This window comes from Taeniopygia guttata, chromosome 1 (assembly GCF_048771995.1).
Source record: "Taeniopygia guttata chromosome 1, bTaeGut7.mat, whole genome shotgun sequence".
Taxonomy (NCBI): Eukaryota; Metazoa; Chordata; class Aves; order Passeriformes; family Estrildidae; genus Taeniopygia; species Taeniopygia guttata.
Window position 1 is genome coordinate 45,499,125 of NC_133024.1, and position 14,893 is coordinate 45,514,017.

The 14,893-nt window shown below is 37.8% G+C and overlaps 1 long non-coding RNA gene across 1 annotated transcript in view; it reads right to left on the bottom strand.

The window, feature by feature from the left end:
- Positions 1 to 252: 252 nt before the first annotated feature.
- LOC140683888 (uncharacterized) overlaps positions 253 to 14,893 on the bottom strand; it is an 82,381-nt gene continuing 67,740 nt past the window's right edge. The window contains exon 2 of the long non-coding RNA XR_012055479.1: positions 253 to 14,737. This is a non-coding gene — a long non-coding RNA (uncharacterized lncRNA). The remainder of the gene's footprint in view (positions 14,738 to 14,893) is intronic.

Genomic DNA, 14,893 nt, shown 5'->3' on the forward strand with positions numbered 1-14,893 from the left:
AAGATTATGGCTTATTTCACTGCTGTGAAGAGCCATTTCAATGTACATTTCACATTACCATGTTTAGTTTTTTATTGACCATACTTCTTTTCTCTGTATCCATCTTGCTTATTTTCCTTTAACATCAACCTACATTCATATAGCCTTTTCCTACTTTTGCCATAACTCTTTTAAGTCTAGCTAGGTGGGTTTTAACCAAATTTTTTTTCTAGTTTTAGAACATTTTGCTATCCATTTTCTTGGAATTTTAAAAAAAATTAGCCTCAAGTCAGCACGTAGCCTTCTAATTTCCCAAAATTTCTTACCTTTTACAGCAAAATTCTCATTTTATTCATTGCTGCTAAGTTTTTTCTGTTATTTATCTTTTACATTTTTATGTGATTATATTTTAAATTTTTCTCTATTTCTCCAGCCACATATTTCAATATTTATTTTATTTCATTCTTGTAGCTGTGTGTCTGGCGACTGTCTTCATTATTTAGGGATCTAGCTTGCTTTTAAGTAGAGAACTCTATAAATATTGGCTTTACCATGAAATCAGATGTTTATACTCTTTTCTGATGCTTACTATTGTTTTCTGCATTTTTTTTTGAACATATGAAAATATTTTCTATATTCCTCAAGTAATCTCATTCCACAGGACTCACCAAAGACATTTCCCTGTACAAAGGCATTTTAATAACTGTACAGATCTGGAGAGACTTTTCAGCTGTGGGATTCATGGTTATATCATGGGAGAAAAATTTATGTGAACCCTCTCCCAACTTAGAAGGAGAAGGGAAGGGTAATACCAGAAGCATCAAGATGCCTTGGTGCTGCTGGCCACTCTATTGCTGATAGAGTCCAGATGCTATTGACCTTCTTGGCCATCTGGGCTCACTGATGGCTCGCGTTCAGCTGGCTGTCAATCAAAACCCCCAGGTCCTTTTCTGCTGGGCAGATTTCCAAGCACTCTTCCTGCAGCCGGTAGTGCTGCTTGGAATTGTTGTGACACAAGTGCTGCCTTAGCATTTTGCCTTGTTGAGCCTCATGACCTTGACCTCAGCCCACTGATCCAGCCTGTCCAGCTGTCTCTGCAGAGTCTTTCTACTTTTCTGCAGAATGACACTCCCACACAGCCTGGTGTCTTCTGTGAAATTACTGAGGGTGCACTCGATCCCCTCATTCAGATCATTCATAAAGGTATCAAACAGGACTGGCCCCAATACTGAACCTTGGGGAATCTCGGGAGTGACCCTCCACAAATTGTATGTAGAAAAATTCACCACAATTCTCTGGCTGTCCAGCCAGTTTTTGACCCAGTGAAGAGAGTATCTGTCCAAACCGTAGGCTGCCAGCTTTTCCAGGAGAATGCTGTGGGAGACAGTGTCAAAGGCTTGTCTAGGTAAACAACATTCATAGCCTTTCCCTCACCCACTAGTCAGGTCATCTGGTCAGAAATGTAGATCAGTTTGGTCAAGCAGGATCTGCCTTTCCTAAATCCATGCTGGCTGGGCCTGTTCCCCATGCTGTCCTGTATGTGCGACAGGACCTTACTCAAGATAATCTCTTCCATAGTCCTTCACAGCATCAAAGTCAGGCTGATAAACCTGCAGTTCCCTGGATCCTCCTTCTAGCCCTTCTTGTGGATAGTGTCACATTAGCCAACTTCCAGGCATCTTCCCAGCTACCTCCCCATCTCACCAGGGCTGATAATAAATAATGGCTTGATGAGCTGTATCCTCGGATTAATTCCACCCAGCCCCATAGACCATTCTGACCCTCTAAGTGGCACAGCAGGCCACTGACTGCTTCCTTCTGTTATTCAAAGGGTGTCTTCTGCTCCATGTCCTGTCTATCAGATCAGGGAGTTGCTTGGCCTGAGGATAACTGGTACTTCTCTTAAAGACTAAGTCAAAGAAGACTCAGAAGTACCTCAGCCCTTTACTCAGCCTTGGTAATGATATTCCTCTTCTTGTCCAATAAAAGAAAAGTGTAAGATGATGTGTCTCTTGGCTCTCATGTCTCATCCTCTTCAGAGTTATCACTAATCAAGTTCTTCACTGCATCATCATCTCTCCTTTGATTTTCCTCCTGGCACACTAATTATCATCTATTACAAATGTAAATCAAGCTTGTAGCACTGAAGTATACTTAACATGTTGCATATACATGAACTGTAATATTTTATCAAGGATGCTCACTCCTAAAAATAATTTGTATATAACATTTAAAACCTGCTCTTGGCATTTTAAGGACTCTTCTCCAGTAAGCTCTGCAGAACCTGGGGAGAAAATGGAACAACTAGGGGAAAAAATAAGCCCCTCTCACTCTTTTTAAATGAAGCTATGCAGAATATTGTTATTTCTCTTCCTAGCAAGATGCCATGCTGAGAGCTAGAATAGAGAGCTGTTATCTAAAAATGTATTTCTTTACAGGAAGTTTTAAAAAACCCTGTTGGCTTTTTCAAGCCTTTAATAAAAGAGCAATTAGCTCAAGTCTTTATAGTCACAAGTTCAAAGGACTCTATATCATAGATAAAAAAGAATATTCTGTACTCAATGTGTTTCAGGGGCTGTAAAATACATTCCTTGCTGTTACTGCAGAGATTCTACAATTTTGTCTACTGATTTCAAGATCAGCAGGATCTTACTTCAAAACATAGTCAGTGATATATCTTTAGGAACCAGTTGCTTATTTCACCATTCCAAGTGCCATTTAATTTCTCTTGAAAAAAATCTGTGTCAATGAAAATATTAAATAATGAACATCTTAAAGTAGCATGAAATTACCTTAAATTACTCTGTAATACAGGTTTGTGGTTTTTTATATTAATAGCTCATGTTTTGTTTTCTTTGGGATTGTAAGGGTATATTGTAGTTGAACAGACTCATTTACTATGGTTTACTGAGAAATTCTTCTTTCACAGTCCAAAATAATTGAACTTTGTCTGTTCAAAAGATGACAGGATCTTACAATTTTGACATACAGAGGATAATTCACTTACAGGGATTATTTTTTGTCAAAAATTAAAGATGGTCCTAAGATCTGTTCTTATTATCATGACCTGTCCCAAAGTTCCTGATTGACCTTGGACAAATCCTAATGAACTTCACGGTGATGCCAGTTAAGCTCTGGTTTTGCTAAACCTTAGTTATTTAAAAAGAAAAAAACAAAAAAGGTTTTCATTTCTCAGGAGAGTTCTTTCATGATTATATAGGCCACACATTTAGTTGGTAAATCCTATTGACTTAGATGAAAATTCCATTAGATTAGCCTATCTGATCAAATTTCAGAGAAATATAAAGCCTTCTGTAGTTCCAGATGAAAGGTTAGGCAATTCACTGGCTACTGGACCCACTGCTTGGATAGGAATTTAGGAAATCTGTCTGATTCTAAGTGGTCTTATGGCCTCTTTCTTGAGCTCAAGAGTACCCCAAATTTAGGATGTCACGCTCCTCTATCCTCAATTCTGTAAGCTACTGCCTGGGAATTTGGCCATTCTTAGCAGGGCCTTTTCAAAACCACAGGAATTTTTTTTTTGAGAGAACACCATATTACTTTGGCTGAGAGGGAATTCAGACCAGAGGAATGCCCCAGTTACCTGGTAGAGGTGCCCTGTTGAGGTGCAAGACTCAGGTGGCCAGGCATAGGAAGACAGATTTTTTCTGCATAACATGGAAAGGGAGAAACATGGTAGAGGTTTTCACCTGTTTTCTCATATGACAACTTATGCATTTTACCTGCACATTTTATAAAATAAAATGCACAAGCAAAATACACAGAAGATTAAGAGAAGTGTTTTCTCTGTGAGGAGATATTTTATCCTTGGAACAGGAAATAAAAATCCCAAACCTCTTTATATAGTCTATCACTGGTAAATCTTAGTTTCATTAAGACTGAGGGTTTTTTCTTTGAGGAGAGAGCCATGGTTGTTGGTAGACTCTTCCTCAAGTACTCACTACATATCATGCGGGTGCAAGTTTTGAAAAGAATAGTCAACTCTATTAATTAAAATTCAGTACCATGGATATGCTTAATTCAAAATCCCTTAGAAAATTATGCACAGTTGGTTCATGTCCACAGATTTCTAAGAACTTCTTTGTTACACAGCTGCTGCAATTTTTATTGCTAATCCATGATTTCTTTCATAATAAATTCAAGCTTTAAAGCAATTTGGTAAAACTGTAAAGGTAAAAGGACTGTAGCCCTCATATAAAAGCAGCAATAATACATAAAATTGCCATGAATGATGTTTCGTCACGTAGGTGATAAAAAGGAATTAGAAGCAAGTGCTTCATCGATTGCTAATATAATCACAGAATCACCACTATGCACTCTGGAAAGAAAGCAGCTGACAGTCTGGTTAAATTGTTATCATTATACAATTAGTATTTTTTCAGCTTTAAATGTGAAGCAAACACAACTCTAATTTAAGACATTGAGGAGTAAACACAAAGATTGTGGAAGGGTCCTAGAGAAAAACTTGAGATCCTGCATCACAAATGGCTGCTTGGTCATGCAAGGGTTTTCCCTTTGACATATTAACCACACAGAGCCCTTCAGCATTTATGAGTCTTGGGGTGTCTTCTGAAAGGAGCCTGACATGTCTGTATTGACAGTCTTGGAAGAGCTTCAAGCACCTAAATCCTGATGGGTGCTCTGTCTTGACTTTGTTTCATTGTGAGAGCCAGGCATGCAGCAGCCCTACCTCTCAGGTCGGGTGTCACAGGATGGGAATTGTGAAGGGCAGGCCACAACAGCCTCATGGTGCCCTGCAGTCAGGGTCCACGATAGCACCCCAGAAGTTCACAACTGTGCCTGCAGTGGACTTTTAATTTTGATCAGCAGTTTCCTTGCTCGTGTCGTAATTTCTTGTCAGAATAGTATAAGCTTCCTAGGAACCTGTGAAATATTTTATGGAGAGAAATGGAGAGTTTTGCATGTGATATAAAGTTGCTTTATAAAAAAATTGCTGGAAAATATATCATAAATAGTACAGGATAAGAACTTTGCATTTACAAGAAATTGCTCTAGTCATTACAGCAGATTTTTCCTATCTCTTACCTCCAGGAACCTGAGAAATGGGATTAATATGAGTAGAATTTTTGCTTCCCAAACAGTTCAGATACCTGAATTCTACCATGTTCTTTACTAAAGCTGTATCTTCACCTAGGGAGAATATTTTAGATGCCATTATATTCCAATACTATTTGATCCCCTTTTTTTTTTTTTTTTTTTCCCTTATTCCATGAGGGAACTTACTCAATTTTCTTATGTATAGAAAGAATTTTGCAAACCTTCCTTCCAGAATAGCCATGGTAATCTACTCAATGTCATTACTAAGGACACTATTGCGTAGAGACAAATTCCTTTCAGATTTAAAAAAATCTGCAAATGTAATGTGATATTTGAAAAATACATCAGAGCTTGGGTTTTCTTAATACATTTTGTTTTACAGCTGATCATTGAAATAACCACTCAGTTTTCACTGTCATTTGTCTTCTATCAAATGTTTTGATCAGCAAAACAGTTTTCATTACACTGAGATGAAACCACATATACTGAATTTTTAGCCCCTGAAGTATGCAATTTACTGGAAAGGCATATGTAATGTAAGCCAGAATCTCTTTAGCTATGGGCTTACCAAAATTGCTGCTTTATAGGCTTCTATTCTTCTAAAATGAGGGGTTCTTTTCTTACTACGTTTTTTTATTCCAGTTTATCAATTTCAATTGCATTAAGAAGAAATGTAATTCATGTTCCCTCTTAATTTGTCTTGCAAATGACATAACAAAGCAAAAAGACTTATATAAGGGGAAGAAAATGGCCTTTATTGATAATAATTTGAGCAAAGCTCACTATATTTAAAGTATGTGATGTGCCTCTGAAGTGGCCATATTAGAAGGCAGCAAGACAGAAGGTCAATTTTCTAAAAGGAAATGAACTGGTAATACATTGTCAAACTTCTGGCATGTCTGTCTTTTCTACCATAATACAAGCCTGCAAAGTAAATTGCTGAATAAATTAGTGAAACCACCTCAAATCTTTACACTGAATGTGATTGACAGGAAAGTAAGAATACAATGAAGTTTCATAATCTTAGAAATAACACTGTTCTGATTTTGAAAGATGAAACATTTTCAAAACAGGTCAAATAGTTTCATAGTGCATTTTGTAAATATAATGAATTGTGCAGAAGCGGAGAAGAATGACTTATACCACCTACTACTTTAGAATCACCCCTTATACTCCTATGAAAACTGAGCAATCAGTGATGTAAAAGAGATAAGTTTGAGTTTACATTAAAAAGATAAAAGTGTATACAATAAAAATCCAATAATTCCTATAGAAAAGGAATTAATTCAATATGAAAAGTTGTCAATTGAAAAAAAATTGAATTAAAGAATGGAATTTTAATTGAATTATGACTCTACAAACAAACCAAACCTTAAAATCAGTGTGCTGTCTCCTTCCATTGCAATAAACAGTTCCGTAGGGGATAGGAAAAAGAACACTTTGCTCCTTCTTCCTGACTTTCATGTTTTGATGATATGAACTGCTTACAATATTGAAAATATTGCATTCCTTCTTGAATAAATAACTGTACTCACCTCTGACAATACAAAGTCCTTTCTTTCGTCTAAGCATTCTGGATAGAAATAGATATGGTGTTGACCTCAAATGTCTCTAAGTAAAAAGTTATTCTAAATACTAGTCAGGGAGTCTAGTTCTCTGATACCCAAGTCCAAAATTGATGTTCTTAGAGTATAGTCTAGTAAAGGGAAGTGACTAGTGTTTGCTTTTGTGTTTGTTTTTGGATTGTTGGGTGTTTTTTCCTAGGGGTATGGTGGTGTTTTCTTCTGACTATTGCAGTTCTTAGTGCAGTGGAAAGTCTTCTTGTGAATAACTGAGTACTCATGGTGTTAAAAACATCTTTGTAATCTTCAAATTAATCGTATCATAGGGGGTTTACTGATCTAGTCAGTCTTCACCACATTTATTTCTGGTTATGGAAAACAGTGGTACAAAAAATTGCACCATATTAAAGATTTTCTTGTTCTGAGTGGTGTATGTACCTCCTGTCTCTTTATGCCTAGAGCATCTGTTAATGGGAATATTATAAACTCCAGCTGCCTAAAGGCAGATTGTAAGGAATACATTTGCAAAGCAAACTGGTGTATAAAAGGTGTAGAATTTTCTGTGCTGCATCAAATCATATTTCTTCAGTTTCATTTCAAATTAATTTAATTTACTAATCACTACAGATAATGCAATGGCCTGAGTGTATGATCTTACAGAGTCAAGAAATAATACTTGGAGTAGAAATGTATTAACTATTTTAAATATTTTAGTTATCTTTTTTTTTTTTTTTTCAAAAATTCCCATTCTGTAAGCAAGATTATCGGAAAAACTATTAAGAACAGGAAAACTTTGATTTATTTTTATGAAGATGACAATAAATTTGTCTGGCTATGGAACAAGTCAATACAGCGGAGGTCAGGCAGATGCTGCCATGCAGAGGGACGTTGACAGACTGGAGAAATTGGCTGAGAGAAACCTCATGAAGTTCAGCATGGCAAAATGCAGAGTCCTAACACGTGGACGACCACCTGGCAGTGCTAGACTGGGTAGTGATAGACTAAGGAGCAGCTCTGGCAAAGAGACCCTGAGGACCCTGGGGGACATTGAGCTGAGCTGAGCCTGCAGTGTGCCCTGACAAGCAAAGATAGCCAGCAGCATTAATGAAAGCAGTCAGCAGGTGATTATTTATACCTTTGCTCAGAGCTGATTACACAGATTCTAATTTCTCTGTCCTGTACCAGAAAGACATCGATAAGCCACCAGGGCAGTCGGGACTGGATCACTTCCCTTATGAGCTGAGGCTTAGAGACCAGGGCTTGTTCAGCCTGGAGAAGAGATACTGTGGGACTCTTAACAAAAGCATATATTTGCCTGTGGGGAAGTCAGAAAGGAGACAGAGCAGGTCCTTTGATATAGAATCACAGAATCATGTAGGTTCGAAAAATATTTTAATACAATTAAATCCAGAAGTTAACTTAAGCACTGCTGAGCCCACCACTAAGCCATGCAGCATGGTGGGTGGATGAGAGTCACTGGGCATAATTTGAAACAGGGAAGTTTCTGGGTGTGAAGAGAAACCTTTTCCCAATGAGAATGCCCAGTCAACAGAGCAAGTTGCTCAGACAGATTCCACTGCCTCTGTTTTTGGAAACTTTCAGGACATCTGGACCGAGCACTGAAAAACTTAGCTTGACCTCAGAGCAGCCCCTGCTTTGACCAAGAGGTTGGACTTGGTGAAGTAAGTATTTTTACACCAGAATTGCCCTCTGATCCTATAAATAGGCTACGGTACTACATTTTCAAAGGTATCTTTATGTCCAGTTGAGAGCACTTGTAAGACTACTTGATTAGTGTAATTTGGCTACACTATATACATTTTTCTGTGAAGCATACGTGGTAAATTCCAGACTTAACAAAAATTTTAACAATTTTGAATAATCATTGAATGGTTATTTACTTTTTCAAATATATTATATCAAAATCAGAATAAATCTAAAGGGTTTATATGCTAACTTTTTGTATTAAAAATATTATAATTTTATCCCTAAATTTCATATTAACAGAGACAGTGATGGACACAGTGATATCAGTAACATAGGCTTAGGCAACTTAAACCACATAGTATGGGTAATCTGATACATTTTATATAAGTAATCAAACAAGGAATCTTTATTGTGTTACAGTGGCAACAGAACTGCACAGAATAATCTGCTTTCCTCTCCTTGGCATGAACACAGCTCTGTGTGTTCAAGACCTTCTAGAAAAGAAAACTAAAAAGCCTTGATGCAAAACAAAGGCTGGAACAACTGGCATATATCCCTTCAAGATTTATCCAAGGAGAAAGTTATTCAGAACATCTCTTTTGCATGTCCTGTCTCCTTTAATATGTCAGAAATATAATGAATGTCTTACTTATGGGTGCACATACTGGATTAGTGGTGACCTAGACACTAAGAATTACATTTCATTACATACCAAATGGCTTCGATAGCCTTCTTAATGGTACTGTGTACTTTTAGTACATGAAGAGTTACAGAATTGTGATCCCTGAGAATGAAGAAGGAAAAAAAAGACATACCAAAAAAACCCCAGGAATTGCTCAAGACCTTCTCCTGTACAAGCCCTGGACATCAAAAATATCAAGTATTTCACCAAGTTCCTCTAGGTCCACTCCAATAGGTCCGCATCTTTCCGAGAGGGTGAGTACACAGCTGGGACAGCTGATCTGAACTAACCAAAAGTAATATTTCATAGCACATGTCATCATATTCAGCAGTAAAAATTGGAGTGAACATGCCATGCTCGACAGTAAAATCTGGGGTGAGGAGATATGTCTGGAGTTGTGGCATTTGTCTTGCAACTAACTCTGCTGTGGCTACTTGAAGTCCTGCTTTCAGAGATATAGCTAAATACTTGCCTGCACATGGAGAGTAGTGAATGAATTCCTTCTTTTGCTTTGCCTGTACACAGTTTGGTTTTTGGTTTTTTTTCTTTTAAAATTATCTATATTTCAACCCATTACTTTTCTCACTTTTGCCTTTTTGATTCTATACATCAGTGAGCAAAGGGCTGTGTGGGGCTTATGTGCATGCCAGGGTTAGACCGCAACAGCTGCTTATAACACTCTACTTTCTCCAAAGGAAAAAACAAATCTTGGAGAGATTTTAAGTGTTTTCTGAATTGCGGATGCATCTGAAGATATGGAAGATCTGGAACCTGCAAGAGAGATGTATGAGAAAGATCTGAGATGCAGCCATTTCATTCAAGATCAACCATTCTGAAGAAGAAGAGAAAAGCAAGAAATATACATCAATCAATTCTCTTTGATTCCTATTAATCTGGTTTTTGCTCTATCTTTCTAAAGTTATTGCCTCCTAGATGAACTAGGTTTTCTATGAAATACCACTATGTATGTATGTTAAAAATTTTCTAGCAGCCAAAAATTCCTAGTTAACAGTCTTACACTTACCATGACAAAAAAAAACCAACAAATAAAACCCAAAAAAAACCAACCAAACAAAAAAAAATGTTACTAGTAATAATGAATTTAGACCAATCTTCTGTAGCTGAAACATTAATTCACCTATTTACCAGCATATTATTCTTCTTCAGCCATAATGTTCTCTTTAATTTTGTTACCAGCTTCCTGAACAGGACAGGATGACCTGCTAAAGCAAGTTGTTAAGGGCATTGACCAAATGCCTCTTAAACATTGACAGGCTTAGGGCATTGAACACATCTCCAAAAATCCAGTTTTGGTTTCTTGGTAAAGAAATGCTTCCTAATGCCAGCTCTCTCCTGATGCAGCTTTGAACCATTCCCATCCTATCACTGGATACCAAGGAGTCAAGATCAACACATCCTACTTCACTTTTGGAAGGATCCTTTGGAAGAATTATAAAACTAATTCTCTCAAAAGTTTAAAATTAAATTATTACTACAGTGTTGTGTTGTAGAAGTATAAAATCATTATGTTATTTGTCAGTTCTAATCTTCAACATTGATATTAGATCATGGACCAAACTTATTGAAACATTATTTTTTGTCTAGTTTTGAAGACATTATTTTGCATGATCTTAAATGTCAGGGAATGATGAGATCAAGCAGGAAGCTGGGAGCTAAGAGTGAGAAAGGCCAGCAGAGGAGAAACTTGTCAAACCCCACAGTATCTAATCAAGAGAGAAGGTCCGGAACAGGGATTGTGAACAAGGTGTCTAATGGTCAGACAAGACTTCACAGACAAGGTGAACCCAAGCCTAGGGTGGAAGTCCGTGCCCATGGGCCAAGGCCAGGATCAGGACCAAGATGGCAACCTAACTCCAGCTATGACTCAAAGTGTCTGCATAGAAATTCTGCTCCCACGTGAAGAAGGGAAGGAGCCAGATAGGTTTGCTTCATCTCCATCTTATCCAGCTCTTCCCAATCACCTGATAATGGCTGTGCAGCTGCACTGCATCCAGCCTTCAGCAGAGACTAACAAGCACTTGGGGAACATGGTGTTTTCAATGGCTAAAACTGGGATTTTGCTCTTAGCATTATCTAGTTTTAGAAAGAAGATAAAACTGAATGTAAACACATTTCTTTCCTAGAATATTACATTGTACAGAATAATATGATGGCACAGTTACATGACAAGATGCCAGTTCCCTGCCAAAATACATTTGACAAAAAGCTTTTTGCAGCTTAGGAAAGTTTCCATCAATTCATACATTCAAACTGAAGGTATCATGGGAGACTCATTGGTATACAAATGCCTTGCACCTGTTCTTTTAACAGATACAGATGAGAACAGTGGGATACTGGCACTTACAATGCAGAGCAGAAGGTATTTACCTTACCTGGCACATATAACAAGTTATATTATTTCCTGTAAGATTTAGTGTACAATTTAAGATAAAAAGCAAACAAACAAAATCTTAACAGTGCCATAAAATATTTCCTTTAAGTAAAACATATGTTTTGTCAGTGAGCATACTTTGATTTCTTCACCTTCCAGAAAGAATGGTAAGTCACTTGTCGCATCATGATAGTAATGAGTGATATACTGAAAGGTATCTCTCACTAAAGAGAACATAGCAACCAGTGACAGATATAAATGAGAAAAAGGAAACTATGAGTACAAGAGCAGACACTATATGACAGCCATAAAAATGAGTACAGGATAGTTGTTTCCCTGGTTACATTACTATGTATAATTTACATTTAAGTATTTATGTTATCCTTTCTTTATTTTTTGCCATCTTGGATAGCAGATATTCTTCATTACATCTACATATCACAAAAAAGGTAATTCTTTATAGGCTCTCTGTTTTACTTTCTAGAGTTTTATGGAAATCACTGACAAGTCTTTAAACCCAGTTAAATCGGAGCTTTTCTTGGTACAAGGAAGACATGGAGCTCCTGGACCACCAGGTCCAGCAGAGGGCAACATAGATAATCCAGGGATTTAAGCATCTCTCTTGCAAGGAAAGGCTGAGGGAGCTGGGCCTGTTCAGCCTTGAGAAAAAACAACTAAGTACGTACATATAAAATAATTTGTGTCTGAAGGGAGCGTGTCAAGAGGATGGACCCAGGATTTTCTCAGTGGTGCTGAGCAATAGGAAAAGGAGGCAACAGGCAGAAACTGCTGCACAGGAAGTTCCACCTGAATCTGAGGAAAAACTACTTTGCACATCACCATGCACTGGGAAAGATTGCCAAGAGGGGTTGTGGAGTCTCCCTCACTGGAGAGATTCAAGAACGTCTGTATACAAACCTGTTCAATGTGCTCTAGGATGACCCTGCTTGAGCAGGGAGGTTGGATCAGATGACCACTGTGATCCATTCCAGACTGACCAATTCTGTGGTTCAGTTTGAAAAATCAGAGGCATTTTTATTTGAAATTAAATGTATTTGAAACGCTATTCAACCATAATTCTTACGAATATATTAAGGAAAAATAAATATGTGTTTTGAAGAATTTCTTCAGCTTTTGAAGCTCTGTCTTCCCTAGATTTTGGTTGCTGAGTGAGGTAGAAGTGTTGCACAAAGCCCTGAAGTACTATCTGAATTGTGTTAACCATGCTCTGAGCAGGAGCTTCAATTCTAGACAGATCCTGGATTCCTTTCAAATTTGATTGATCCATTATCTATATTAATTAATTAATCATGTCCGTGACATTTTTAAGGTTAACAAACTTTTCTTTAAAATGGAAGGGTGTAAGAGACAGTCCAAAGTTTCCCTCATTTTTGCCTCACGATTGTCGCAATGGCAGAGAATAAGATCCTGAAGACCCCGATTGGACTTCTGGTCTGGGTGAGGTGGATGCTTGCCAAGTGATTGTTTGCAGGTGTGTTTGCTGTGTTGCCATGCTGCACTGCTTCGAGCAGGGCCTGGCAAGGAGCGGCTTGCTCTGTATCCTTACACCTGCTTCACTTACCCTGCTTCCCACCTCTTGGCCAAATGAACTTTCTGGGGTAACTTTGGTGATCTCCCATGGAAGACCCCTCATCTGCCTCATGACCACTATGACAGATGGAGATTGAAGCTCCCTCTCAAAGACTGGGACCCCTATAATCCTAACACGGGAGGGCTGGCCTGACTGAAGCAAGTGGTGCCTGCAGGTCCAAAAAAACAATGGGTCCTGCTCACTGCTGAAATTGGCTTGCCCTGCTTTGGAACATGGACTGTTTTCAATACACTCATTTCTTCATTACCTGTTCCCCCAACTCAACAGAGGACCATAAAAGACCCCTAAGTTAGCCAAGACTTTGGTGAACTCCCACAGACGATGGCAAATCTATGAGGCTGGACAATTGAGGATTTTGTCTCTCCATTTGCTAGCTATATCTCTCTTCCCCTCTTTTCCTTTCTATCCTTTATCTCCTTTTCTGATCCCTCTATTGCATTGGCTGTGGGCACTCAATAAAGGTGCATTTTTTGTGATTAAACAGATGGTCCCCTGCTGTTTGCCTTTTGCACTTTTGGGGTCGGTAAACAAACCATCACAACACCTCACTTGTCCTAGCGGATCGTGACAATGGGTTGGTTTGGTTTTTTCCTAAAGAGAGTAAAGTATAAAGGGGGTTGCAATTATCAATTTGTTCCTATTACAGGTCTTCAGGCTGTCCTGAAACTTCTGAAATCTTACTTGCAGGTATAAGTTTACATCTGTAGGGTCTTTTTGGGGTTTTTTGGTAAATTGATCTTATTTTGAAATGGACACATATGCATATATACACAATAAATTAAAAGATAGATTTTCTATATGAGGCAAAATGACATCTTAAATATCTATTTATTCAGACGTCTAATTTGGATCTTTGTTTATTATTCACTAAGTCATTATCATTATGGATCAGGTACAGTTGAAGAAAATTTTTCACATATACTTTCATACAATTTGATTATTTCATTTGTTCCTATTTCTGTTGACAGAATTTGTTATGAAGTTCTTGTTTTCTAGTATGTTTGCCTTTACTTGACAAGCGGTTGGCATGAAAGAGAAGAACAAAACACAAGGCAAACCTCACCTACTTAACTATTCCTTTTAGGTGTTCTATATTCAGGAGCTGATGTTCTGTCTCTGTAATATATTGTTTTCCACCTGAAATGCATGTATGTAATTAAATGGTCCCAGGTATACATTTGGCATTTGCCTGAACACTCAGATGAAAAAAACATTCTCTTCCAAAAATATTTTCTAACAAAAATCAGAAGAGGCTGCAAAGTTAGTCAAAATGAAAATACAGTAAATCTAATTGTATTGAGACCTGTAAAAGTCTCATTATAGTGGAAGATAGGTCTCTGTGTGGAGTTATCAAAACCTAAAGACATGAGATGCTTTGGAGCAGGAGCAGGCTTCAGCTCTATATGATTATACATGATTACAATTATTCCACTGTTTAATAGAGACCAACAGGTTACAATGAAGAATAGCTTGAAAATTTAAAAATATATAGGAGGCAGAATAAGGAAAGACTTGCACCAATAACCTAATTCAGAAACCAATATTCAGTGAATACAATCAAACCTTGTCATGTAAACTCCCCACTTGGAATTTCAGTTGTACTCTGAGGATGAAGCCCAAGGTGGAAAAGCCAAATGTTGAGATTGGGACTCAGTTGCCTTCGGTGATCACAAGTGTCTCACTCCCCTAGATCCATGGTGCAGGTCCAACTTGGACCAGAGGGACTGCAGAGACAAAGGACATGAGACAGGGGGTGTTTTTGACAGAGAGAGACTTGTGTTTCTGTTTTAGAACTGAAATCTTAAACCAGAAATCATTCTTTACTCTCCACCCACCCCGCTTATTTACTAAATGTTTCATAAATACCACGGTTCTTGCAG